The sequence below is a fragment of the Onychomys torridus genome, chromosome 3 (assembly GCF_903995425.1).
Source record: "Onychomys torridus chromosome 3, mOncTor1.1, whole genome shotgun sequence".
NCBI lineage: Eukaryota > Metazoa > Chordata > Mammalia > Rodentia > Cricetidae > Onychomys > Onychomys torridus.
The window spans coordinates 136,043,446-136,069,660 of record NC_050445.1 but is presented as its reverse complement, the minus strand read 5'-3'; the positions used below and the strand labels follow the sequence as shown (position 1 = coordinate 136,069,660).

The following is a 26,215-nucleotide window of genomic DNA, read 5'->3' as shown; positions in this document are numbered from 1 at the left end:
TGAGTCATAACGTGAACGTCTGATATATCGGATAGCTGATATGGAACCCCTGCGAAAAGGCCAGTTCATCCTCCCGGGGGGGGGGGGGGGGGGGGGGTCGCAGCCCACAGGTTGAGAACCCCTTGTCTAGAGCAAGCCAGCACCAAGCTTCCTCCCTCCTCAGAGAACCATGCTGTAGAAAGAGGTGCCACGTTGTGTGGCTGGAATTCCAGCCATCCTGGCTGCTGACCGACTGCTGTCTTGGTGGGTAGAACGTCACCTGTAAAGTACAAGCTACAACAATGTCAGTCATGCTGGGGGCTGGCCAGATTACAAGCTCCGAACCTTGACGGACAGCAGGCATTCCACACTCGACTTCTCTACAGTCGCGTTGCTGCTTGCCTTGGGAAATTAAAGTGTTCCTTCCCCCTACTTTTGGTCCGGCTTCTCAGTCTACACTCTGAAGTGTGAGGTGTGGGGAGGCAATGCTGCCGCTCTTGCGGCCCCACCTTCCAGTTCAGTGTCAGGATCCCACTGGTGAGCACCGGCGGGAGAGGAGAGGGAGGGGCCTTCCCTGGGGAGGAGAGCAGGAAAAACCAGAGGCTAAAAATAGGCAGCTGTGAGAACCTGGGACTGCTCCCTCGGACCAGACGTGTACCTCCCATGATGGCTGAGCTCTGTGCACGGTGTTTGGGAGTCCTTGTTAAATAAATGCCGCTGTCGCCCTAAATGTAAGCTTTTACTGTGCGCCCCATATATCACAGTCTGCTGACTTTGGATGTGTGTTACCCAGTCATCTGAGGATGCAGGTGTGTGTGATGTCCCCGTGCGTGTGCCCACATGTGCATGCAGTGGGTATGTCTGCATGTGTGTGGCACTTTGGAGGCCTTGCTGAATCTTTCACACATGCATTTGTAGCACATGGGACCCTCTTAGGGTCAAGTGAAAGCGTTCGCTGGGCTGCGTTTTGGGCAGTGAGTGGGCAGCCTGGGTCACGGGTCTACACAGGGGGCCATGTGCTAGAACATAGGATTGGGGCGAGCTGTGCTGGCTGGTCTAGAAAGGTGTTGACCTACTGGCTGCCTCCTTTTCCCACTCTTCCTTTAAGAGTAGAAGGGTTTTTCCCACTGAGCTAAGGAAAGTCAGATCTTCCTACCTTTCCAGGCTTAAAGCAAGATAAATGGACCTGCTCTGGCCGAAATGCAAGAGTTCCTTCTGTGCCTTCCGAGCATCTAGAGAACTCTCTGAGGACAGTTCATTATGGCGCTAGATGACACCTGTTTTCAGGGATTTGCACCCCACCAGCCTCCAAATGATCCCGCGTTCTCTCTTAACTTTCACATCTGGTGTGTCCCTCTGTGCGTCTGTCTTTTCCCAGAACCTGAGAACGTCCTGCTCTTGGGCAAGCTGCCCCTGGCTCTGCTTTGCCCTGCCTTGTCTTCTGGTGGGCCGACCCCCCGTGCTGAGCAATGGTTAAGCGCCTGAGCTGTGCTTGGCCTGGGTGACTCATCCCATTCCTGTTATCTTGGCCCGCTCGCTAAATATAACCTCCCTTTTCTCTCAGCCCTTCCTTCTCCCATCTCTGGGCAGAAAAATTGCCTTGTTTGTGGTCTTTGATGTGGTGGTCTAGGCGGAAGCATTCTTGGTGGCGTGGAGGGCTCCTGCCGCTGTCACCAGGCTGGTGTGGAGGAGACTTCAGTTCTCAGGACCCTGTCTCTTGGGGCAGTGGGCAGCCAAATCTCAGGGTACAGCTCCTCCGGGACTGGTGCCAGTTCTTTGTGAGACTCGGCTGTTGTTTTATTTGGGAGTATCCTGGGGATCAGTAAGAAGGGGTGGTCTTAATGTGGGCTCTTCTTTCCTTTTAGGGGAGTTTGTTATATTCACAGGGCCCCAGGGGGTAAGGATTAGAGAGCTCACAGCACGTCAGTCCTGCCTGTCAGGGAAGGGGCTCCACCCCAGCTGGTGAACTTCAGCTTGGGCTCAGAGCCCCAGGTGTCCTTTCTTCAAGCGTTTCATGTGTGTGGGTGGATGGGGCACAGTGAGCACAGGTCTTGGATGGTTTCAGGCAGGAGCCCTGTGCTCCAGTCTAGCTGCATTACTGGTCCAGTTGAGCCAGGGAAGGGGCCTCCCCTGCAGGGAGACAACTTTGAAAAGGCAACGGCAGAGCCAGGAGTATGAGAGGGAGCCAGGTCTGTCCTTTTGGGAGCTATGGAGAATTATGGTCCACAGCAGCCAGCCCTGAAGGGTATCACTGTCACCTTTGTCTAGCCAGGAATAAATGTTAGATTATAGAGTTATTGTCCCTGTCTTTTTTTATTTTTAAGACAGAGTCTCAATTATGTAGCCCCGGTTGTCCTGGATCTTTCTACATAGACTGGGCTGGCCTCGAACTGAAACCTGTCCTCCTCTTCCTCCCAAGTGCTGGAATTAAAGCCACGAACCACACCCAGCTATATACTACCTTAATTTTGCTCCTGTTAACCTAATTTTTATCATTGTCTGTTTGTATTGAGTCAGTCTTGCTCAGGCTGGTAGAGAACTCATTTAGCTCAGGGTGACCTCAAACTCTCGATTCTCCTGCCTCAGCATCCTGAGCACCAGGAGGACTACAGGTATAGACTACCACACCCAGCTAGTCTTGTTATGTATTTAAAAAAAAATCATACAGTGCGTGAGTGAGACATATTTTTACTTGATAGCATTTCATACAGATTGCATGTAGAAAGTTTGGGGCGCACAGAGGTGCCCAGTGTTATTTTGTACATAAGCAACACAAGCAATGATAGCCGTAGAGCTGTTAAGAGAATCCTGTTCTTGTCTACCCCCTCCACCTCCCATCAATCACTGGGGTGCCACCCCCCCACAAGCCCACTGTCAGCGATGCAGTTCTCAGGGCTGAGGGTGCAACACCTGCCTAACTTCCATGTTCCTTGGGTTCGGTCTCCAGTACTGCAAACAAAACAAAACAAAATTCAAAAGAATTTATCCTGTAGGCTTCCTCCTGGGTCTTCGGTGGCCAGTGTGGGCCTATCTGTGTCTTGAACCTTGTTCTCTTCGGATTCGCTGTTTCATATCCAGGAGTCTGGCTGCATGTCCGCTGGGCAGACCGCGTAGAGTGTTTTGCTGAGCAGAGGATGGGTCGCTTTGTGCCCCCCTCCACTTTTATAATAGTCTTTGGCCGTGGGGGACAGGGATCAGCATGGCTTTGCTCTTATAAATATATTGTATTGGCTCCCTGCTGCCCCCCCCCACTTCATATTCCAACCTCGGCCACACGGCTTCATTCATAAGATTGCCAGTATTTTCTGGAGGAGAGTAAACTGCAAATCATTGGCCAAGTCCCAAGAACCTCCAGCCCCGATACCCCAGTGGAAACCGAACCTGTGGATTGGCTACATTCTCTTCCTTTTCCTCCCCCTCCCGTTGATGCTTGGAACCCCTGTTGAAAACACACCTGCACACACGAACACACACACTTTCCTGAAACGCTGGCTCTTTGCCTGGCAAGGAGCACTGGGAAAGATGTCACTGTCTGCCTCCTGGAACAAAGGCCTCCACTGTCCCCGGCAGTGGGGGGAGGGGACAGGTACATTCCCCAATGGCCTGGGACACACACCCAGGGCATTTTAGGCTTCTGATTTTCTTTTCCCTTAGCGAGCTCTTCCCCGCTGCTTCTCAGTTTTCTTCTACAGTTTCACACAGAAACGGGGGGAAAGAAAATGCCTGCCTTACACCTGCACTGCTCTTTGCCACTGGACAATGGCAGAGCCTTGTTCATAGACAAAACCTGTTCCACCTCGTCCGTGGTGATTGGTGGCTGATGATGTCATGGCGTAAAACTCAGCCTCATTGTTCTGTCTGTGGGAAGGCCCCCAGAAGCAGGCAGCCGAGCTCTTGTTCTTTTGTTCCCTTCAATTGATCTCCTCAGCTGAGGTGGGAAAGGTGGGAACCGAGCCTGCTGCCTCCCTTGACCATCCACACAGCCTGCTGCCTCCCTTGACTGTTCATCCACACAGCCTGCTGCCTCCCTTGACCATCCACATAGCCTGTTACCTCCCTTGACTGTTCATCCACACAGCCTGCTGCCTCCCTTGATTCATCCACACAGCCTGCTGCCTCCCTTGATTCATCCACACAGCCTGCTGCCTCCCTTGATTCATCCACACAGCCTGCTGCCTCCCTTGACCATCCACACAGCCTGCTGCCTCCCTTGACCGTCCACACAGCCTGCTGCCTCCCTTGACCGTCCACACAGCCTGCTGCCTCCCTTAACTGTTCATCCACACAGCCTGCTGCCTCCCTTGACTGTTCATCCACACAGCCTGCTACCTCCCTTGATTCATCCACACAGCCTGCTGCCTCCCTTGATTCATCCACACAGCCTGCTGCCTCCCTTGATTCATCCACACACCCTGCTGCCTCCCTTGATTCATCCACACAGCCTGCTGCCTCCCTTGACCGTCCACACAGCCTGCTGCCTCCCTTGACCATCCACACAGCCTGCTGCCTCCCTTGACCATCCACACAGCCTGCTGCCTCCCTTGACCATCCACACAGCCTGCTGCCTCCCTTGACTGTTCATCCACACAGCCTGCTGCCTCCCTTGACTGTTCATCCACACAGCCTGCTACCTCCCTTGATTCATCCACACAGCCTGCTGCCTCCCTTGATTCATCCACACAGCCTGCTGCCTCCCTTGACCGTCCACACAGCCTGCTGCCTCCCTTGACCGTCCACACAGCCTGCTGCCTCCCTTGACCGTCCACACAGCCTGCTGCCTCCCTTGACCATCCACACAGCCTGCTGCCTCCCTTGACCATCCACACAGCCTGCTGCCTCCCTTGACCGTCCACACAGCCTGCTGCCTCCCTTGACCGTTCATCCACACAGCCTGGACCTAGATTGGGCATTCCTCAGATGGGGAAAGAGCTAGAGAGACATTGCTTGCCCTAAGACTTCATCAACCTTTGCACCTAGGAGATGTTGACCTGTCTGCTTTAAGAGGAGGAAGGCCTTTTGAAAGAAGCCACATCCCAAGAAAGGATAGGGAGAGGTGTTGATATAGGAAAATAAATAATAGTCTCAAAAGTGTTCTTTCTGTGAGGGAGGGATGCTGGGCCTGGACGGAAGGCTTTGTGTATGCTAGGCTAGCGAGTACTGCTGAGTTACACCCCCAGCTTTCTTGCTTTTGTTTTTTGAGACTAGATCTCCAATTTGCCCAGATGGGCCTTGAACTTGTGGTCTTTCCTGCATCACTAGGCCCTATGGAACATTTTTCATGTGGTGCCTTGTAAATGCTAGGAGGTTCTTTCCCTATCAGTGTCCACAGAGGTGAACTTTAGCACAATGCTGAGGGTGTGCTATGGCCTCCCACTTGAAGGGCCTCAGCAGCAGAAGTCCCTTGGAGCTCTCTGCACGGACTCTTCATCACTGGGCTCCCTGGGGCACAGAAGGGAGAGTTGGGCTGCTGGTGACCTGCAGAGCCGGCCTGTTCTTACTCTCTCATAGCAGCGCCTGTAAGGTCCTTCCAGACTGTCCGGTTGGCATCATGGCTTTGGGACTGCCGAGTCACCAGCTGTCATTCTCTGAATCTGCTCAGGTCATCTGGAAACCAAACTGGGGTGAGGTCTCCTCAGGCTTTTCTGTAGCAGAGAGCACCTGTGGCTGTACCCCATAGCTCTTTTGTTCTTGTGCTGGTGGCAGTCTACAGACTTGGTGAGGTCTCTGATCATTATCCCTTCCTGATCATGAATGAGCACTCAGTCCTAATTGATGGGTAACTGTCAAAGCCAGCCATGCCAATCAAGTAGAAGATGGGCGTCTATCTGACAGGCGGCCCTGTTGGCAGGGCAGAGTCCCTCCTAACCCTCAGGCTGACCTTGGTGGCACCAGGCTATATTTCCCTTCCTTGGGTACCCACAACTTTGATTTGCTTGGCAGAAGAAGGTCTAGAGCTGGCCTGGCGGCCATGGCCCCGCGCTACATGATCTTCCCCCACCCACATGGGTTACATGGGTGTAGCACTTCCTGGTAAACATACAATCACTGGGCTATCTTTGGATGTGTTGTGGCGTAGCTTCACCTCAAAAGAGACAGGATGGTAACAACTGGTTCACTTCTTCCTGAACAAAAACACCCAAACCCAAACCGTACACGGCAGTTTCTTGAATTCTTTGGAATATTGCTCACAGTCGGCCAGGCAGTTCTCGTATGTTGCTGTTGTTTTCTCCTTGGAGAAAGTAGAGATTTGCTGAGTAGGTGGTGACATGTAGGCTGGTGGAGGCCACCTAAGGGTGCGTGAGCTGAGCCTCCAACCTCTCAGCTGAATGTGCGCCCTATCTTTTCCCACCTTCTAAGCCTGGGAGCTGTTAGAGCTAGTTGGAGTGGAAGGGGATGCGTAGACCACGTCACCACAGAGATTCAGATTTGTGTGGGATCTGATCTCTAGAGTGTTTCTACAGTTTATGATGATTCGAACAAACTTCACGTCCCACCGTGAAAGCTGACCAGGTACCTGTAACTCAAATTCTCTCACCCCTCCCAGTGGATGTCCCCTAGCTGTGGCGTGTACAAAGCAAGGTGGCGGTTTGGAGCGGTCGCTCCATGGAGGAGCACTGTCTAGCATGTGAGAGATCTTAGGTTCTATCACTAGCATAAATCAAACAAGGAGGCGTGCAAGAACACGGTGATTCCTTTGCAAAGTGAGAAATGTTTCTGTGTTAAACGGTGACCACTGGTGTCTAACATGACATTTGAAGCTCATCCTAGCATGTTACGATTTCTGTCTTTGCTGGAGAGCCCCACCCCACCTGGGGAGAACCCAGCTGAAGGCTCTCCTAAGGAAGGACCTTTCTAACCACCTGGTTCCTCCTCTAAGCTTGGGGTCCATTTCTCCAGAAAAATGGGATGAGAAAGTGCTGAAGACCTTGACTCGGCATCTTGCTGGCTGTCACCAGCCGATAGACAGGCAGGCCCCACAGCCCTGCGGCTGGTGTCCACTGTTGCTGATGTTAATGCCTTGTCCCTGCCTAATTGCGGAGTTTCTCGGGTATACAGTCTTTGGAGTCTCAAGGCTAATGTGGGCCAGAGAAAAGTGCTGTGGCACAGCTGTGAGCCTTTGTCCCCCCAAGCACACAAGATGAAAACAAGAACCGTGTGGGACGGGGTCCCCTGGTGTTGACCGAGCCAGCGCATGCTGGCTGTGATCCAGTGGGTGATAGGGTCCTCAGCTTTGCCCGCCTCTACCCTTTGGGCTCATCTTGATGGCTCAGCCTCTCTGGGGAGGGATGGGAACAGTGCAGGGTCAGCTGCCTTAGGAGTGGACGGGGGTTTGGGCTTACAGTGCATAGCTTACCTACTTTGAATAAACCCTTCTCAGGGGACATTTGGCCCCAGTCTGCCCTGTGATGAAGGATTCACAGCGTTTCCTGCAGGGAGTGTGGCACAGACCCTGAAAATGTTCTTTGGTTGATGAAGACACTGCCTGATTTCCTCCAGCCTGCGCTCTGGGCTCCTCTTCTGACCCCGTCTCAGGCTGCCCTTGTTTTCCTGTATACATCTTTAGGTTTATGCCGTTGCTGTGTCTTTCTTTATGACGGCTGCTTTTTCTTCCTTTACCCTCCTTCTATTTGCCATTATGCTCATGGAGCTAGTCTCTCCCTGTTCCTTTGGAGGGCATCTCAGCGGATCAGCTCTCTTTGTTACACTGCTCAGGTTTTTTTCCATGCATTAGAAATACTGCTTTGGAAATCCTCTTCAGTTGGCCCAGGGAGAGCAGGCACTAAAGTGGAAGGAAGCTGATTGGTACTTTGGGAGAATCCGGCTTTAGTACTCCACTTGCCAGAGTTATGGAGTCCAGAGGCCATTGCTGAGGGTCCCAGGCATATCTGACCTGAGAGCCACACAGCACGGTGGCTCTGGTGCCATGATACTAGGATCCTCAGTGCACACACCTGACCCGTGTGAGGGCTCAGGGGGCCGGCATGTGTCGTTCAGTTGGGCCTGGAGTAGAGCAGTCTCCTGCAGTCAGCTGCCGTCGCGGACAGGCTTGCTTGCTACAGAGGACCGCGGTTGCTTTAGTGTAGTGCAAAATAGGAGCCTTCTTTCCCAGATTCTCCCCCAGATGAAATGACCTCTCATTTTTTCAGCGTGGAAAGCAGTGTATGTTTGGCTCTTCCAGACATGGTTGGGTCACCCTGCAGAAGGAGACAGATGACTTCTTCATATGATGCTCAAGTCAGACTACTCACGGCTCATTCTGCCCGTGTAGAGACCCTAACCCTAACTTGTAGTCAGGACCACACTGGATTTGGTGACTCTGGCTCCCTACTGGAGCCCTCCTCTGAACTATAAATCATGACACAGGGAGTGGAGAGCTTGCTAGGCAGGAAGCATGTATCCTGCTTGCTGTTTATAAGGCACACACCCCTGGCTCTGGTCAGAAGCCACACCCCACTGGGCTCCCAGATGTCTTGCCAGTTTGAATGCCAAGTAGTCCTGGGTCAGTTCTTCCTTAGTATGTGAGGTCTAGTGTGGATTCTGTTCATGCATGCTGCTGGCCGGTCCTTAGATGTTGTGTTTGGGATACAGAAGGAGCCTGCCTGCCTGCCTTTTATGCGATTGTGTAATGTGTGTTCTGTAGAGTATGCAGATCCTTGACTTTGAGCAATATTTTAAGTTTTGTGTGTGTGTGTGTGTGTGTGTGTGTGCGCGCGTGCGCACACGCACGCACATGTGAAAATGCATGCCCCCTTGGAGATCAGAAGAGGGATAGGATCCCCTGGAACTGGAGTTACAGGCAACAGTGAGCACCAGATGTGGGTGCTTGGAACAGAACTCAAGCTTTTAACCACTGAGCCATCTTTTCCATTACAAACAGGATAGGTGAGGAGAGGCACGCCTGTGAAATCTTAGGGATGGACAGCTTATTACTGGAATCAGTCCTTCTGTAGCCATGGGAGGAGTTGGGGAATTGGGTCTCTAGATGGAGAGGTTGGGAGTGTAGAGGAGTTCTTAGTCTGGGGAGGCATTGGCCTGGGCCAGAGAGCAAGACTTCTGTGTGTAGGTTTTCCTTTTTCTTTTTGTTTTTTTGAGACAGGGTTGCACTCTATGTAGCTTTGGAGCCTGTATTGGAACTCACTCCATAGACCAGGCTGGCCTCAGACTCACAGAGATCTGCCTGCCTCTGCCTCCCAAGTGCTGGGACTAAAGGTGTGCGCCACTACCGACGGGCTCAGTTTGTAGTTTTGAAGTTTTGTTTATTCTTAATCTTCAAATAAATGGAGTTGTACAGTATGGTCCTTTTGTGTCTGTTCTCTCATGGGACATGAATCTGTGTATTTCATTTGCATTGCTCTGTGTCAAAGTGCAGTGGGCCCTCCGTACCCTTGAGTTGTGCCTCAGTACTGAATATGCAGACTTAGTCGTTCCTTAGACAAGACACCATAGCAACTGTTTGCATGATATAAACATCATCTTGTGCCACAAGTTGTCTAGAGTTGTTTTAAAATATATGGAGTGAAGCTGAGGATGTAGCTCAACTGATAGACTGTTTGCAGCATGCAGGCAGTCATGGATTCAAACTCCACCACCCCATAAGCTGACTGGTGGTGTCTTAGGAGGTGGAGGCAGGAGGATGACAAGTTCAGGGTTATCTCATTTACACAGCCAGTTTGTGGCCAGCCTGGGCTGTGTTAGGCCCTGACTCAAATTGAGCGGATGGATGGATGGATGGATGGATGGATGGATGGATGAATTAATAAATGAATAAATAAAACATTTGGGATGCTTTGCAGAGATTATCTGCATATATTGTGCCATGGGGCAAAAGGGACTTGGATATCCTTTGTGGATACCAAAAGACACCTATATTTACCACCACCACCACCACCCCCCTATAATACTCTGTTTTATGGTGTATTTGCACTGTACCTAACCGATTGGATTGCTGTTGGGTTCTTTGCAGTTTTGGAGTCCTAGAAACCACGGTAGCATGAGCGTTCCTGTGGCCAGCCTCTCGGTCAGTGTCGACCTGCCTTCTCTCCCTCTCTGCCCCGAGCCGTAAAGTTATTCTGTCTTCATTTGCTTTTGTTGTTGTTCTTATTTTTTGTTTTGTCTTTGAGACAACCTTCTGTTGTGTGACCACTGGCCTGGTACTCACTGTGTAGCCTCAGGCTGGCCTCCTGAGTGCCGGAATTACAGGCCTGCACCATCACGCCTGGCTCACATTCATCTCTCTTGCCTGTATCAACAAGAAGGGAATTGCTCTCTTAGGTGGGTGTGTGGTTAGCGTCAGAACCACCGCTCAGCAGTTTCCCAGAGTGGTTCTGGCACTCAGTGTCTGCGTTCTGGTTGTCCTCTCTCCGTACCTGCTCTGGGGATTGACAGGTTTTAATTTTTGTCACTTTCACAAATCTGTAATAGTGTTTCATGGTTCGGATTGACATTTCCTGATGACTGATGTGGAGTACCATTCGTTCATGTGTGTCGATGGCTTAACTTTTATGCCTTTAGCCTGTTTTCTACTTGTATGGACATGACCAGAATAGCATTCTTCAGTCACCAAAAGGTGCTCATTGGTGAGTGAAGAATGGATAAACAGGATGCACTGTTGGCCGCGGTGGAATAATATTCAGCCACAAAAAGGGAAGGAATGCAAGAAAACATGCCAAGTCAAAGGAACCAGGCATAAAAGGGCAAATAGAGAGGCTGGGAAGATGGCTCATCAGTTAAGAACCCACTGGTCTTGCAGAGGGCCCCAAATTTGGTTCCTTGCACTCAGTTCAGGTGGCTCCCAACCACCCAGCGTAACTCCAGCTCCGGGGGATCTGATGCCTCTGGCCTCCACCTGCACACATATACACATAGCCACTCATAGATACAAGTACTCATAATTAAAAATAATAAATAATAATTTCACATACAGGCAATACCTAGAATGGTCAAATTCATGGAAACAGAAAGCAGAATAGAGATTTCCATGTGCTGGAGAGATGAGGGGAATGGAAGTCTTTGTTTCTTGGGACCATATAGGTTCTGTTGGGGGTGATGAAAAGTTCTGGAAATAGGTGACAGTCTCACCTGCAACATGGCCTCTGATGTGCATTTAAAAATGGTTAAAACAATAGCTTTCTTACTACAGAAGGTAAACAAGCTGGACAGCCACCCACAGGAAGGGCCTGCATCGAGGAACGTGTGCCAGAGTTCAGGAGGTGGCGCAGGCAGCAAGGATAGAGAGGGGAGTGAGGAAGAGGGAGTGGGGATGTATCTGCCTCCTCACAGCGCCCAGTGCAGGTGCACAGGCAGCTCACAGTGTTGCTGGGATCAAGAAGTAGCTGGACTTGGAGATGTTACCATCCTTGAGTGTGACCAAGGCAGATCTGGAGAGAGTCCAGTTGGGATGTTCTGCTTCAGAGTCAGTCCTCTGTCTCCTGCCACTGTGGTGTCTGGTGGCCATGGCAGCAACTACTGCAAATGCTTCCTTCTCCTCCTCCAGTTCTTCCTCCCCCTTTTAAAATCTATTTGTTTGTTTTATGTGTATGGATGTTTTTGCAAATGTACTCCTGTGCACCACATGTGTGTCTGCTGTCCATGAACATCAGAAGAGGCCTCAGATCCCCTGGAACTGGAGTTACAGAGGGGCTCTGAGCCCATGTGGGTGCTGGGAATTGATCCCTGGTCTTCTGGAAGAGCAGCCAGTCCTCTTAACCACTGAACCATCTCTCTGGTCCTCACTGTGGTCTCATGGTTGACCTTACTGGAGTCCTATCGCCCCTCTGGGGAGCACCTTTCCATGTGCACAAAAGAGCAAGGGCCTCCTCCAGGGGGGAGGGCAAATGGATGAGTCACTGTGCCTTGGTCCTCGGTCCTGAGCCGTTGGCTGTACGTTGGGTCTATCGGCCAGTTCAGGGTTTGATGGCACCACCCTTCCTTGTTGCTTCGGCTACACTTGTACGTGCAATCAAACTGAGGGCTTGCGCCGGAGTCAGCTTCAGGATAGGAGACATCTGTGAGGCCCTGCAGCCACGTGGCTGCATCCGTTAAGATGCCTACACCTCATGCTGAAGTTCAAAGCATTTTTCCATAAATTTCACTGTTCTTCTTTGATCCGTCATTTAGCAAATTACGGGGTTGGGGATTCACAGCCTATTGCTCTTCCTGTGCCTGAGAAAATATCCAGCTGTTGTTGGCAGGAAGGGACATTGCCCATTTCAGGCCTTAACTGACTGCCCTGAGTTTGGTACCTTGGCTCTAACCTCTCGTGGTGGAGAGATCTGTGCAACACTCGGATTGTGGAGGAGGGCGCAGGTAGGCGGAAGCAGATGGTACAGGGTTCTGTTTCTTTTTCCATCTGAGAGAAGGTCTCCCTGCGTAGCCCAGCCTGTCCTTGCATCATAAAGGTTCTTCCTCGGCCTTCCCAGTGCTGGGGTTACAGGTACAGGGCACTCGGCCCAGCCTAGGGGATGCTTTCTTTTTATCTGAGAAGCTGTTTTTTTTTGTTGTTTTTTTTTTAAACCAGTAGTTAATTTTTGGAAGATTGCATCAGGCTGGCGAGATAGCTCCGCGGTACTGGCTGCCAAAGTGCAGTCCTCGGATGCACACGGGAAAGAACCGACCCCAGCAAGTTGTCCTCTGATCTTCCCCTTGGCCTAAAAGCAAGGCACTCCGGTGCTGTAGGGCCTGGGGGCTAATTACCTGGCTTGCTGTGTTCGGTCCCGTGACTCTTTTTCACCATTGTTCAGAGCTACTGCGCTATAGATGCCAGGTGGCAGGTGTGTAGGATATTTGGTTAAACTGAGTTCTCACAGGTAGGCTTTTCTCCGAGTCCGAGGGGATGGTGTATCCTGTGGGTGTGCAGTTTTAATGTATTCCCAGCATCTGCTTCCTTTCCCACTGTTTATCCAGACGATTGAAATGGAGTGACATCTTTGTCCTGGCGTCCCACCGATGCCTCAGTGGCTTGCAGCGGCGAGGATAGCAACTATGCACCAGTGGCTGCTTGCCACCCTTTCTCTCTGAGCAGCTGTCTCGATGGCAGAACTTCACTGTTGCCCGCACGTTCTTTCCACTTGCAGGGTGGGATGTCAGGGTGGAAACTAGATTGAGGAGAGGCAAGCAGAGTCTGAGGGGATGCCCTTTCTCATCTGCCAGCCTGTGCTGATGACTCCTGGGCTCTGGTCCCACCCTACTGGGTCCTCTGGGGCTTCTTGAGGTGTCTTCAGAAACACGGGGTCACTTACTTAAGACCTTTGATAGTAATACCCTATGCCAGTAGCTTTCATGTGGGGGTCAAATACTGAGTTGAACAGAATGCACCCTTTTCCCCCCAAATGAGTAGTAGTTCTGAAGGGGTCTGTTAAATCTGTGCCTGAACTGGGTTAGGCACACTCAGGTCAGCTTGCCCATCTCTGGAACAGTTTTCTGGCTGGGTCCTTGGTGTAAGTGTTGATGCTGTCCAGGGGCTCGTGGGAGGCAAGTGGAGAGGGTGTCTTCTTGGGAGTGAGACTTGCACAGGCCACAATAGCTGGGGGTGGTGTGTGTGTGTGTGTGTGTGTGTGTGTGTGTGTGTGTGTGTGTCTCACAGCAGCAAGTGACTCTTCCTAACATCTTCTGAGAACACATGTGTGCTCCTAGACTTTAGATTAGTCCTGGGGCAAACCTGAGTGTTTGCCCCCTCTGGACCAGAGTCGGCAGTAGTCCTGCTATAGTAAGTTGGAGATTTGGAAAACCAGGTGGTGAGTCACCCCAAATGAGGCCACTGGTCATCCGTGTTGGCATTTTAGGACAGGGCAGACACAGAATGTAACCTGTTGGCTCTTCAGGGTCTGTGGCAGCTAATCTTGGTGGTAGTGAAGTGAGTCCCCTATAAAAACTTGGGAGGTATCTGGCTTTGAGCCCAGAACGGTTGGAATTTTAGAGCTCAAAGAGTTCATGGTGGCTGGCTTCTGGCAACTGGATTTTAAGAGAGAAGAAATGCAAGTTTGGGTTATCCTTCAATGTGGTCCTGGAGAAGGTGTGTGTTGGGGGAATCATCCTGTAGTAGGGTCACCGGGCAGAAAGGGAAATGTTGTGGGCTGTGCATTTGCCAGACCTGGCTGCAGCAAGCCGGGGGTGTCACTGTGGCCATGAGTTCAGCAGCACTACAGTCCCATAGGAATGAGAGAGTGGGAGAGGGTTGGCCCTGACCAGCACTTGGTACAGAGGAAACTTCTGCTTCACTGGCCAAATTGTGTCTAAAGCTCATACTTTTCTTCTAATTGGAAGGGAGACCAGGATTTGGGTACCCGACCTTTGTTGTAGCTAGAACTGAGTTAATTCAGTTTGGAAGCCGTGGGTGTCACAGAGCATGTGGCTTTGCTGAGGAACAGAGGCCTGCCTCTGGTGAGCTCTCTGCCCTGCCAGCTTCTTTCTCCCCTGGCCCTCCCTTCCCAGATGTTTGCTTGTGTTGGCTTTTTCTTGCTTCATCCTCTGCATCTCCAAGAAGCTCATAGAACATCTGGATAGCTCCCCCCGCCCCCCTGTATCTCTAGTGTCTGAAAAGTGTAGATATTGTCCTGAACTGTCAGTTGAAAACAATAGTCCTTTTCTTAATTAGGGCACATCCAGAGATGCCTCGAGGAACTCAGATTTAGCTACTTCCCTGTCCTCTTGTTCCCTAAATCAAGTTAATAGCAAATTAATCATCATGCAAATGTGTTTCCTCCTCTAATAATTCTGTGACATCTGACACTGTCTCCCAGAAAACCTTTCCTTTTTCTCCCACTCCTTTCTGGCACCGACTTTTCTACAGAATCTGTGTTAAGAACAAATGTAAACACAACCTCTTCCTGCTAACCAGAGCCATGTTCACCGGCAGACACAGAGATGTGACCCCAGAGCTATGGCGGGTGATGAGAGTGTGGCCTCCGTCACTGGGAGAGGAAACACCGGATGAGCCTGCCTGGCAGGTGGTGGGTGGCCTTGAATCCTGAGCAGGGGTCTCTGGTGAGCAAGGAGGAGGGCGCATTTGGCTCAGGACAGCCAGCACAGGTGTGAGGTATACCCCAGAGAATGTGACCGAAGAAAACTGTATGCTTGGAAGCATAGGACATTGGCTAGTACTGGGGCTTGGTGGGTCTTTAACTTGGCTAAGAATCCAAATGGTTCCCTGAAGTCAGTGGAGGACAGAGATGGGGAAAGAGTGGACACTCTGGCATTATGTGGTGCTGGTTGGAGGGGGGTTAAGGTGCTGTTCCGACAGTTCACACTGGAAGTCTTGAGGGCTTCACCAGTGACAGTTCACACTACCAGTCTTGAGGACTTCACCAATGACAGTTCACACTAGCAGTCTTGACTTCACCAATGACAGTTCACACTAGCAGTCTTGAGGACTTCACCAATGACAATTCACACTAGCAGTCTTGATTACTTCACCAATGACAGTTCACACTAGCAGTCTTGACTTCACCAATGACAGTTCACACTAGCAGTCTTGACTTCACCAATGACAGTTCACACTAGCAGTCTTGATTACTTCACCAATGACAATTCACATTAGCAGTCTTGAGGACTTCACCAATGACAGTTCACACTAGCAGTCTTGATTACTTCACCAATGACAGTTCACACTAGCAGTCTCAAGGACTTCACCAACAAAAGGGTTGAGACTTTATGAAGTGGAGGCCCAGAAAGCAGTTGCAGGGAGGAGCAGAGACCGAGGTGACTGTTTCCAGCTGGTGGGGGGAGGAAGATGTGTGTGACTGAGAGGTGTTTGCTTTGGGGCTTCTCTGTGGGGTGTCTACATAGATGTACTTTAAAGCATTTGGTTTTCAGGAGCGTTGTCAAAAGGATGCAACTCCGGGTCATACGTTTTATTAAGAGCAGCAGATGAAAGAATTCGGGCCATCTGAGCCTCTGGGTAATGGGAGTTGTAGGGAGAGGAGCCGGAGGCCCTGAGCTCACAGAGCAGGGGCGGGAGCTTCCAGGAAAAGCCATAGAGAGGGCACGAGGAGGGCACGAGGGAGCTAATGACTGAGCCTTTCTCAGAAAGCTGTTGTCAGCCTCAGTGGAGTGGTGGAGACGGAAGCCAGAGTGCAGGGGAGTGATGGGATGAAGACTGAAGGGTTGTCTGGAGGCATGGTGTTAGGAAGCGGTGACAAGAGCAGATCTGGGAGCCTGATCTCTCAGGAGGCCCAGCAGTGGAAAAGGAGAGGCCAGTGGCCCAGAGCGGGTAGGGAGAAGGGAACCCCGGCATGTTAGCTGAGAGGGTCGCCGGCATGGGAAGCCATTTAGAATGTGTAGCGGATGGGTGAGGTTGCATGCTATTTGAGTGTTCTTAACACGCAGAAGCTGGGGGAAAACATGGTAGAGATGACATCACATTCCCAGGAGAAAGAGGGGATGAACTGTACACTTTTGACTGTCTTCTCTGAGGTATGTGTGGGGGCTGGAGAGCAGGGAGCCCTGAGTCCACTTCCCTAGAGAGAAAGGGGAAAGCCCACAATACTTGTGTGGAAGAGGTGAAGTCATGGGAGAGTGGGGTGGAGGTGAGGAAGGAGGAGGCTACGTGAGACCTAGAGCCAGGTGCCAGGTCAGAAGAAACAGGTGGGGGGCTGGGGGGCAGGGAAGGACCATTGGTTGCATAGAGCCCCCACCTGGGATCAGAGATCGTGAACCTGAGGCCCCTTCACTCAGCACTGCTGGCACTGGTTATTATTTGTCTGTGTCCATTCCACTGCAGAAACTGGTGGCCCAGGTATTAGCTGTCTCATTTCTCACCGTGTCAGAAGCAGAATTGTGAGATGCACAGTAACCCTTCTGCCCTTCTGCCTTAATGGAGAAACAATGCCATTCACGCACCCCTGGCTGATGGCAGTGTAGTGGTTTTCTGACCATTTGGAATTAGAACTATTATGGGTCTGTCTTAGTTAGGGTTTCTATTGCTGTGAAGAGACACCATGACCACGGCCACACTTATAAAGGAAGAGATTTAATTGGGGATGCCTTACAGTTTCAGACGTTTAGTCCATTGTCATCATGGTGGGAAGTATGGTGTCGTGCAGACAGACATGGTGCTAGAGGAGGAGCTGAGAGTTCTATATTTTGATCCAAAGGTAGCAGGAGAGCGCCACACTGGGCATAGCTTGAGTGTGTAAGACCTCAAAGCCCGCCCCCACAGTGACACACTTCCTCCAACAAAGCCACACCCACTCCAACCAGCCACACCTGATAGTGCCACTCCTGTGGGCCAAGCACTCAGACTCATGAGTCTGTGGAGGCCATTCCTGTTCAGACCACTCACCACGTGGGAAGCCAGCTTGTGTTTCACAGCACGTTTCTTTTCTGGAAGTAGGTTCTTTCCAGAGGGGCAGTTGTTCTGAGATGATTGCCTGTTGAAGCAGAACTGCCCCTAGCTCCTGCTTCTGTCCTGCTCTCTTTCCTCTCTCCCCTCAAGCCATCCTCCTTAAATTTCAGGCAGGAACAGGGTCTGAGCTGGTAAGGGGGCCTGCCTGGCGGAATCCTTCTTTCTCCTCATGGGATTCCTGGTTCTCTGTGTATGCCTCCCAACCTGGTGGTATGGGCTTACAGGCACTTCACCCACTTCCATTTAACATAGCACCTGCCCTGTGACCTTGTAGGTTTCTAGACCCTGGCACTTGGCAGCAGGCTGGAGAAGCGATCAAGTCCTGGTCGATGGGTGCTGCTTAGGCCAGCAGCTGTACCAGGCATAATGACACAGCCCGCATTGGGGCCTGGGAGCTGCAGAACAGCACACAAGGAACATTATAGCATGTCAAATCAGGGTGTGTACTTTGGAGAAAACCAGGAAAATGGCACACAATGTGTGGTATCTGGTTGTGGTGGTAGTGGCACTGGCGGCAATGATCCCAGGCCTTATACATGCTAGCCGTTGGCTCTTCCACTGAGCGACATCTCCAGTGTGGTGGGGGATGTCAGAACTGAGAGCAGGCTGTTGGGGTAGAGTGTCCACTATGTAAGAAGTTCACACCCCGAGAGGCAAAGAGTCATTTCTCTGTTCACTGCTGTATTATTTCCAGAGCCTAGAGAAGTGCTGGGCTGCTAACAGGTGATATTGTTATATATAATGTTTATATGTATTTATATACATTTACACATCTACATATTCAGTACACACACACACACACACACACACACACACACACACACACACACACAAAAGTGAGTAGATCTGGGAAGATCATCTCCAGACAAAAGAGCAGCAAATGCAGAGACTCCTTCCTACATGTGAAGTAGCATGAAGGCCTGTGGGGGGCAGGGAGAGCTGGGGCTCAGCAGGAAGGGGAGGACCTGGCTGGGCTCCTTGAGGCTTTCCTGAGGGTCTGTGCGGTAATGCTAAGATGGGGCTCCTGCTTTGTCCGCTCTGCTTGCTGGTGAGCACGCAGCGGAGTGTTCTAGAGGCTGCCTAGTAGTGATGTTGCAACAGCTGAAATGCAGTGTCAGATCAAGAATCCAGCTGTCCTGGAGGACATGGGAATGGAGGGGAGGGGCTGGGGGGAAGGTGGGGTGGGGGCGGGAGGGGGGAGGACAGGGGAACCCATGGCTGCTGATGTATAAAATTAAAACACATAATAATAATAATACTAATACTACTACTACTACTACTACTACTAATAATAATAATAATAAAAGACTCCAGCTGTCCTCTTAGACCCACGGTAAGAGATCTGCAGAGATGTCAACGTTACTTTCCTGTTTTAGAAAATAATCGTATTCCATATATATAATAGATTGCTGCTCTAAAATATTGGCTTCCCAGTTGCAGGTTCATGAATAGCAAATATTGATCAGCATGACGGCTTAGGAAAAACTAGGCTTGAGCCCGGCTGTTGGATTTGATAGTATGAAAGTCGTTCAGGACCACTGCTGTTTCTGTGCAGTAACAGGGATGTAGGTTCAGAAGAGAGTGGGAGAAGAAGAAGGCTATGACTGTACACACAGACAGCTTGAAGGGAGCTTTGCTGTAACAGGACTAGAGTGAGCGAATTACCAGGGATGGGGCAAAGCGGAGGGTTTTGGTTTTTCGAGACAGGGTTTCTCTGTGTAGCTTTGTGCCTTTCCTGGAACTCACTCGGTAGCCCAGGCTGGCCTCGAACTCACAGAGATCCACCTGAAAGCTGAGTCTTTAAGATCTGAGGGCTTACATCGATGGGAGTGGTCCCCCTGGGGTGGAGGAATTGATGTAGGAGGCAGTGTGAGATGCTCGGGTGCTCAGGTGGAGCATGGCCTCAGATAAGCACATACATGATTGCTCCTTCATTATCATGGAGGCAGAGGAGACAGACATAACCACTGATTAATGGCATAAGCTCATAGACAAAACAGTCATGTCCAGAAAAATGGTTGAAAGAGCTGGGGAGAATGTGCAGACAGCTGTCCTGTGACAGTAACTGACTCTGATCTGGATGCCTTCAAGGTAAGTTTTAGACTGTGGGGTGAAGAGTCAATGGGTTTTCTACATAGAAACGGCATCCTTGAGAAGTTAGCATTTCAGAGGGCGCAGTGATGGCGGGCTGCTTCACAAGGTAGAGCATGAGATAGCTACTAGGCTAAGTCTCTCAGATGCTTCCCGCCCTTGACCGTGGGATATTTTCAGATTCCATAGTGGTCTTAGCAGGCAGACTAGAACACTGAGAACCCCTAGATTCCAGTGGAATGTATTCTAAACCCTTGGTTGCAGGAGAGAGAGGTGATTTTAAGGCAGCCCTTTGTCAAGTTCACAGCATTTTTCTGAGAGCTCCATGGTGGCCTTTAGGAGATATTTATGTCTCTGGACTGCTGGAGCATGGCAGCTGTGGCCCTTGGAGTCTGCCCATCAGTACCTCTATGTACTTAGCCACTTGACAGCTCATCATTCCACAGTACTTAATGAAGTGCCTACTGTGTGCCTGGAGCAAGGGCATAGTACAGGGCAGATAGGAGCTGGCCATGTGGGGAAGGAAACACTTGGAATTCTATATTCCCTGCGCTCCCTCCCCGCTCAATGACGCTTTCTACCCAGTCACCCTCCCACGTCTCAGCCTGTATGGGAGCAACACTCTCGGGTTAGTAGGACCAGAAAATGCTGGCCTTTGTATCGACCTGTGATTCAGCCATGTGCAGTTGGTAGAAGGGGGCTGATTTTCATCTGTCCTGCCTGCCTTGAGTTCCTACAATGAAGCGGGGTGGGGCGTAGAGTCTGCTGAAAAACGCAGCCAGGTTAACCCTGTTTTAACTGCTTGGCCTTTCAGCAGCCAAGAGGGAGCGTTCCTAGGAAACCAGGTTTCTCTTGCTTCCATTTATGAAGGCTCCATTTCTAAAGAGCCGGATGCTGTGATAAACTGATAGGAAGAACCCTGGATTGCATACCCTTGCTCAGTGTACTTGACACTGCATTTCTCCTGATAGCCAAGTGTTTGTCATCTAGCAGCTGCAGCTGCCTGTCCCCTGGAGGACCCTGAGCACACACTGTGCTGAGCTTTCATTTCTAAAGTGGTTTTCAGAATGGCGCAGGCTGTAGGTTCTAGGCAGTCCCGACCCAAACAAGACTATACTGTCCTTTGGAATCTTTATTTTTATTCCATATGTACCATGTGTGTGCCTGGGTGCAGGAGGAGAACAGAAGAGGGGTTAAATCTGGAACTGGAGTTACAGGTGATTGTCAGTCAGCTCCTATGTGACGGCTTGGAGTTCAGCCTGGGCCACTTTGAACCACCAACCGCTCTGTCTAGCCCCAAACTTCTGGAAGCTACAGTTTACCAAGAACAAAATGAAGGTGATAGGGCTGGAGAGACGGCCCGCTTGCCAGGAAGGAGCCAGAGTTCAGGTCGCACAGAACTCACTTAAGTGCTGGTGGGTGTGGTGGCTTGCCTGTGACTCGGCATCAGAATACAGAGACAGAAGAGATCTCTGGAGGAGCTGCCTATCGGGACTAGCCTTGTTGGGGAGTTTGATTGTGAGACCCTGTCTCACAGAATGAGGTGGACGAGCGAGGGAGGGCTTCTGCATCAGCCTTGGGCCTCTGTGACATCAGGTAGCCATTCAGCATTACCATTACTGTGGTGACTTCGGATCTATTTGCCCAGTGAAAGGATGGCCGAACTCAGGCGGCTGTCATCCCTTCAGTCTTCCCCTGACCTGCCATCACCACACCGTCTGGGTAGAGCCAGCAGAGAGGCAGAGCATGACAGAACAAGGGCAATTTGAAATGTTTCTCTCCCCTCACACCCACCATGTCCACACTATTTCAGTTGTAGAGGGCAGCCATTGTGCACACTGCATTGGACTTTTATATAGGGGAGCCATTGGTGCAGACCTTTTTGCTGCCGAGACTTCACTGTGATGGTTAAGCTTTATCGTCAGCCTGACTCAGATTAGACTCGCTAAGGAGACAAACCTCTATATGTGGTATTTCCAAAGAGCTTTAACTGGGGCAAGGAGACCCTGGCTGTAGGCAGGACCATTGCACTGACTGGCATCAGAGTCCAGAGGGAATGAGGGAGCAGGTCTCCAGCGTTCACCTCCTGACCTTTCCAGAGGAGAGACAGCTGAGCCGCAGGCTGCCGCTGTCTTTCCCACCCTGACAGGCTGTGTCCTTTGCACCATGAACCACAATAAACCTTCCCTTGACAGGCCGCTTCTTGTCAGGCATCTGGTCGCAGCCTGAGAGAGGCAATCAATACACTTTGAGCTGCTAGGTGATAGATAGCAGTGCCGTGGCTGGCTGTGCCCCGCTGTGTGCCTGTACATTAAATACTTTATATTCCTTACCTCAGTTTCTTCAAAACTGGGGTTCTTTTCATTTTACGGATCAGAAAACTGCAAGGTTGCAAAACCTGTAAACATTTCTTCTTGATTACTTGTTTACCATTGACAGTGTTGGGAGTGGCTGTGGGTTTTTTAGGTGTTTGCTTCAGTTCTGAATGCTTCTCATGCGTGCGTGCATGCGTGCGTGCGTGCGTGCGTGCGAGTACAGCAGAACCCCTGGCAGAAATCAGTTTGGTTTTGGCTTACTTCATTTCTCTGCTGCTTAAGTACTCTTTGCTTTCTCAGTAAAATAGGTTGTTGGCAGAGAAGCAATAAAAAAAGTTAGAAAAGTTACAACAGAGATTAAGGCCATTCTTGCAGAATTAGAGACTTTAAGGGAACCCAGAGGTCACAGTACATACCATGCTCAATAGAGAAGACACAGGAAAACAATTGCTCAGCGTGATCACTAGTGAGGGAGGACACAGTACACACCATGCTCACTAGAGATGATATAGTAAACACAGTTCTCATTAGAGAACACACAGTACACACCATGCTCACCAGTGAGGACACAGTGCACACCGTGCTCACTAGTGAGGACATAGTACACACAGTGATTGGTAGTGAAAATTGAAAGCTTTTGCTGCTAACTCAGGATCCAGGCTCAGCTGCCACTCACTGCTTCTGTTTAGTGGAATGTTACAAGTTAGCTAGATCAGTTTGGTAAGAAAAGGTGTCCACACCAAGAAGGTGGCATCACCGCTGTTGGTAGGTAATAGGATCTTACGCTTCAGAGACCCCAGAGATTCCATCCACAAATCCCATGAGAACTAATTAATGAAGGACTCAGGAAAGTCAGCCTGCACAGGTCAATTGCATCTCTATGCCCTACAGGGAATGATCTGAGGAAATTACAAAACAGTTCCATTTACAGTAGTTTCAAGAAGAATAAAATACTTGGTGCTGAAGAGATGGCTCAGAGGTTAAGAGCACTGGCTGCTCTTCCATAGGTCATGAGTTCAATTCCCAGCAACCACATGGTAGCTCACAACCATCTATAATGAGATCTGGTGCCCTCTTCTGTTGTGTAGGCATACATGTAGCCAGAACACTGTATATGTAATAAATAAATAAGCCTTTAAAAAAGAACAAAATAACTTGAGAATTAACCAAGAAAATAAATATCTTATACAACAAAAACCCCAAAATATTACTGAAAGAGAGTAAACATAAGCGAGAATACATTCCACATTCTTGTGTTGAAAAATTTAAGATGTCAGCATTATCCAAATACAAACAAAAAGCTAAAATTCTTACCAAATTTTTAGGGGCCCTGAATATCTTAAAACAATATTTGAAAGAGGAAAACCCTTGGGGACTCAGGTTTCCTGATTTCAGGAATTAATACAGGGCTACAAGCCAGGCCTGGTGACACACACACTTGTAATCCCAGTACCGGCAGATGGACTTAAAGACCAGCCTGGGCACATGAGAGTTTGAGATCAGCCCGAGCTAAACAGGACCGGCTCAAAACAAGCTGACGACGTGGCTCAGGGGTCTGATTGCCTTGCAGGCATGAGGACCTGGGTTCCTTCCTCAGAGCCCACCACGTCAAAACAGGCCACAGTGGTTTGCAGCTGGAACCCTAGCACCAGAGTTCTCTAGCCAGCCAGTCTAGGCAAATCCACGCAACTCCCATACCACCCGCCTCTATAACTTCCTGTTTTCCTCCCCTCCTCTGTAACTCCCTGTCCCCTGCCCTCAGGGACTGGCAGCCACAATTCTATTCCTGTTTCTGATTCTCACTATCCTAAATAGCTAACTTAAGAGGACTCAGAGCATTCGCCTTTGATCGTGTCATGGTTACAAGAAGGGTCTCACTGTAACCCAGCCCAGGCTGGCCTTGAACTCCTTATATAGCTGAGCCTCACTTTAAACTCCTAACCCTCCTGCCTCTATCTCCCAAGTGCTGGGATTTAATTGAATAGTGCGTGCGTGCGTGCGTGCGTGCGTGCGTGCGCGTGTGTGTGTGTGTACACATACGTGTACATGTGTATTGTATATACACACTTGCTTTCTTTCTTTCAGATATACATCTAGAGTTGAGGTCGTTACATTATAAAATAGTTCTGTTTCTGATTCTTTGAAGAACCTCCATACTATTAAATTTTGGCTTGCTTCCTTAGAACCGAAGCTTTACCTAAGAGCTGTGACTGAGTAGCTGAGGACAGTTACAGAAGACAGGGACCCAAACCCAGAGGATTTTGAGTCAGGCCTCTGGCTGCTCGTAAGGCCAGAGCTTTGCTGTCTGTCTGTGCCCTGGCAGTCCAGCCACTTGGCTGCAGGAAGGCCATTTGAGAACACAGCCACCCTGGTGATTTGGGTGCTGTTTCAGGGGCAAATCCCAGAGATGCTCAATAATCAGAAATGTAATTCATCTGCATTTCCTCCTAACAGTGTTCCAAGGCAAGCGTCCCTGTTCACCTGCTCCCAAGATCTGTTGGGATGCCTTAGTACCCACAGAGTGGGCCAGGGAAAGGCTTCCTAGATGGCCCTTGAGCTCAAGAATTGTACACCTGCTGATACAGGTGTGTGAGGTGGGCCTCTATTTTCTTATATTCTGGTTTTCTTCCTTTTCCTATTTCTATAAATCGTTCCCCTCCCCCACCTCCTCCTCCCTACCATCTGTTCTAAGAGCTGGGAGTCAGGGCAGCCTTTCCTGTCATGAATGAAAAGCACAAGGCTGTTCCCTGTGCTCTTCCAGGCGTCTCCCCTGTGCTCTCCTCCACAGCCAGGAATGTGTAAAGGGCCGAGTCAGCAGTCAGCTGAGACAAAACCAGGGTGTTGTTGCTGACAGACCCACACAGATGCTCTGGAAACCTGAAAACCTGGCCTGGTTGTTTCCTCTTCCACAGGCCCCTCACTTCCCTTGCTGCTGTCTGCCGTACCTTGGCCTTTCCATCCCCAGGAGCTCCAGCACTTTCTGGCCAGGTTTCCTGGTCTCTAGGTTCCTGTGATTATGAGTGTTGATTTCCCAGAATGCTTGGAAGGGTGGCACACTAGGTAAGGAGAAGCCAGGAAGTCTATGATGCAGCTTTGACCTTCAGGATGGGGGAAGTGACGCCTAACAGGATGGGCCCTTCTGCCATTCTTCCTGGCCATTCTCAGTGTTAGTCACAGTGCTGGGCAAGTGCCCTGGGGAGTGAGACAGTCCCGGTGCAGCACAGCATAGGTGTGTAGATGGGCTGGACAGTGCAGCACAGCATAGGTGTATAGATGGGCTGGACAGTCCCGGTGCAGCACAGCATAGGTGTATGGATGGGCTGGACAGTCCCGGTGCAGCACTGCATAGGTGTATAGATGGGCTGGACAGTCCCGGTGCAGCACAGCATAGGTGTATAGATGGGCTAGACAGTGCAGCACAGCATAGGTATATGGATGGGCTGGACAGTCCCGGTGCAGCACAGCATAGGTGTATGGATGGACTGGACAGTCCCGGTGCAGCACAGCATAGGTGTATGGATGGGCTGGACAGTCCCGGTGCAGCACAGCATAGGTGTATAGATGGGCTGGACAGTCCCGGTGCAGCACAGCATAGGTGTATGGATGGGCTGGACAGTGCAGCACAGCATAGGTGTATGGATGGGCTGGACAGTCCCGGTGCAGCACAGCATAGGTGTATGGATGGGCTGGACAGTCCCGATGCAGCACTGCATAGGTGTATAGATGGGCTGGACAGTGCTGGCCGCCCTGGGCCGTCTTCCTGCTGTGCTCGCCTGGCTCACAGAGACGAAAGGGGAGGCAGCCCAAGGGACTCTGTCTTGGGTAGTCTTACCCGGGTGCCTGTTGCATTGTTCTGAGAACCAGCCCTCTTCTGTTTAGACGGTGTCATTAGTGCCCGGCAGGTCATGATCCCTTAGCCAGGGCACCTAATGCTTGCCTGCGGAGCAGACACTGCACCCTTTGGGGAACTGGGCTGAGGCTGTGCATTAGCATTTCCACTCCAGTGGCCACTGGGATGTTGTTGATGAAAGTGGTCAGGCCTGATGGAATTGGATGGGGGAATGCCCCGTGGTGGTCAGCAGCTCTGGGGAAGGCAGAGTTTACTTCCGAGTAGGCTGTACCCAAGCAAGGGATGTCAGCTCAGGTGGCTAGAGCTGTTCTTTGGAGAGAAATATCCAAGATGATCGTTGAGGGAAAGTATGGGCACAGGGCAGCGCTTCAGCTGGGAAAGGCTTGAGAAGTGTGATGGGAGCCGGTGTGGGGGTCCACACACACCTTTAATTATTTGTTTTGTTTTGTTTTTGAGACAGGGTTTCTCTGTGTAGCTTTGCACCTTTCCTGGATCTCACTCTGTAACCCAGGCTGGCCTCAAACTCACAGAGATCCACCTGCCTCTGCCTCCCGAGTGCTGGGATTAAAGGCGTGCGCCACCACCACCCGGCCTCACACACACCTTTAATCCCAGCACTCGGGAGGCAGAGGCAGGTGG

At 50.6% G+C, this 26,215-nt stretch overlaps 1 protein-coding gene across 8 annotated transcripts in view; it reads left to right on the top strand.

The window, feature by feature from the left end:
* Mical3 (microtubule associated monooxygenase, calponin and LIM domain containing 3) overlaps positions 1-26,215 on the top strand; it is a 205,026-nt gene that overhangs the window by 60,797 nt on the left and 118,014 nt on the right. The window contains exon 1 of one of the 8 annotated variants that reach the window (XM_036180676.1): positions 24,302-24,320. The exons of the other annotated variants lie outside the window; for them this stretch is intronic. The gene's annotated coding sequence lies outside the window, so the exon portion shown is untranslated. Of the gene's footprint in view, positions 1-24,301; positions 24,321-26,215 lie in introns of those variants that run through there. 8 annotated transcript variants of the gene reach the window in all.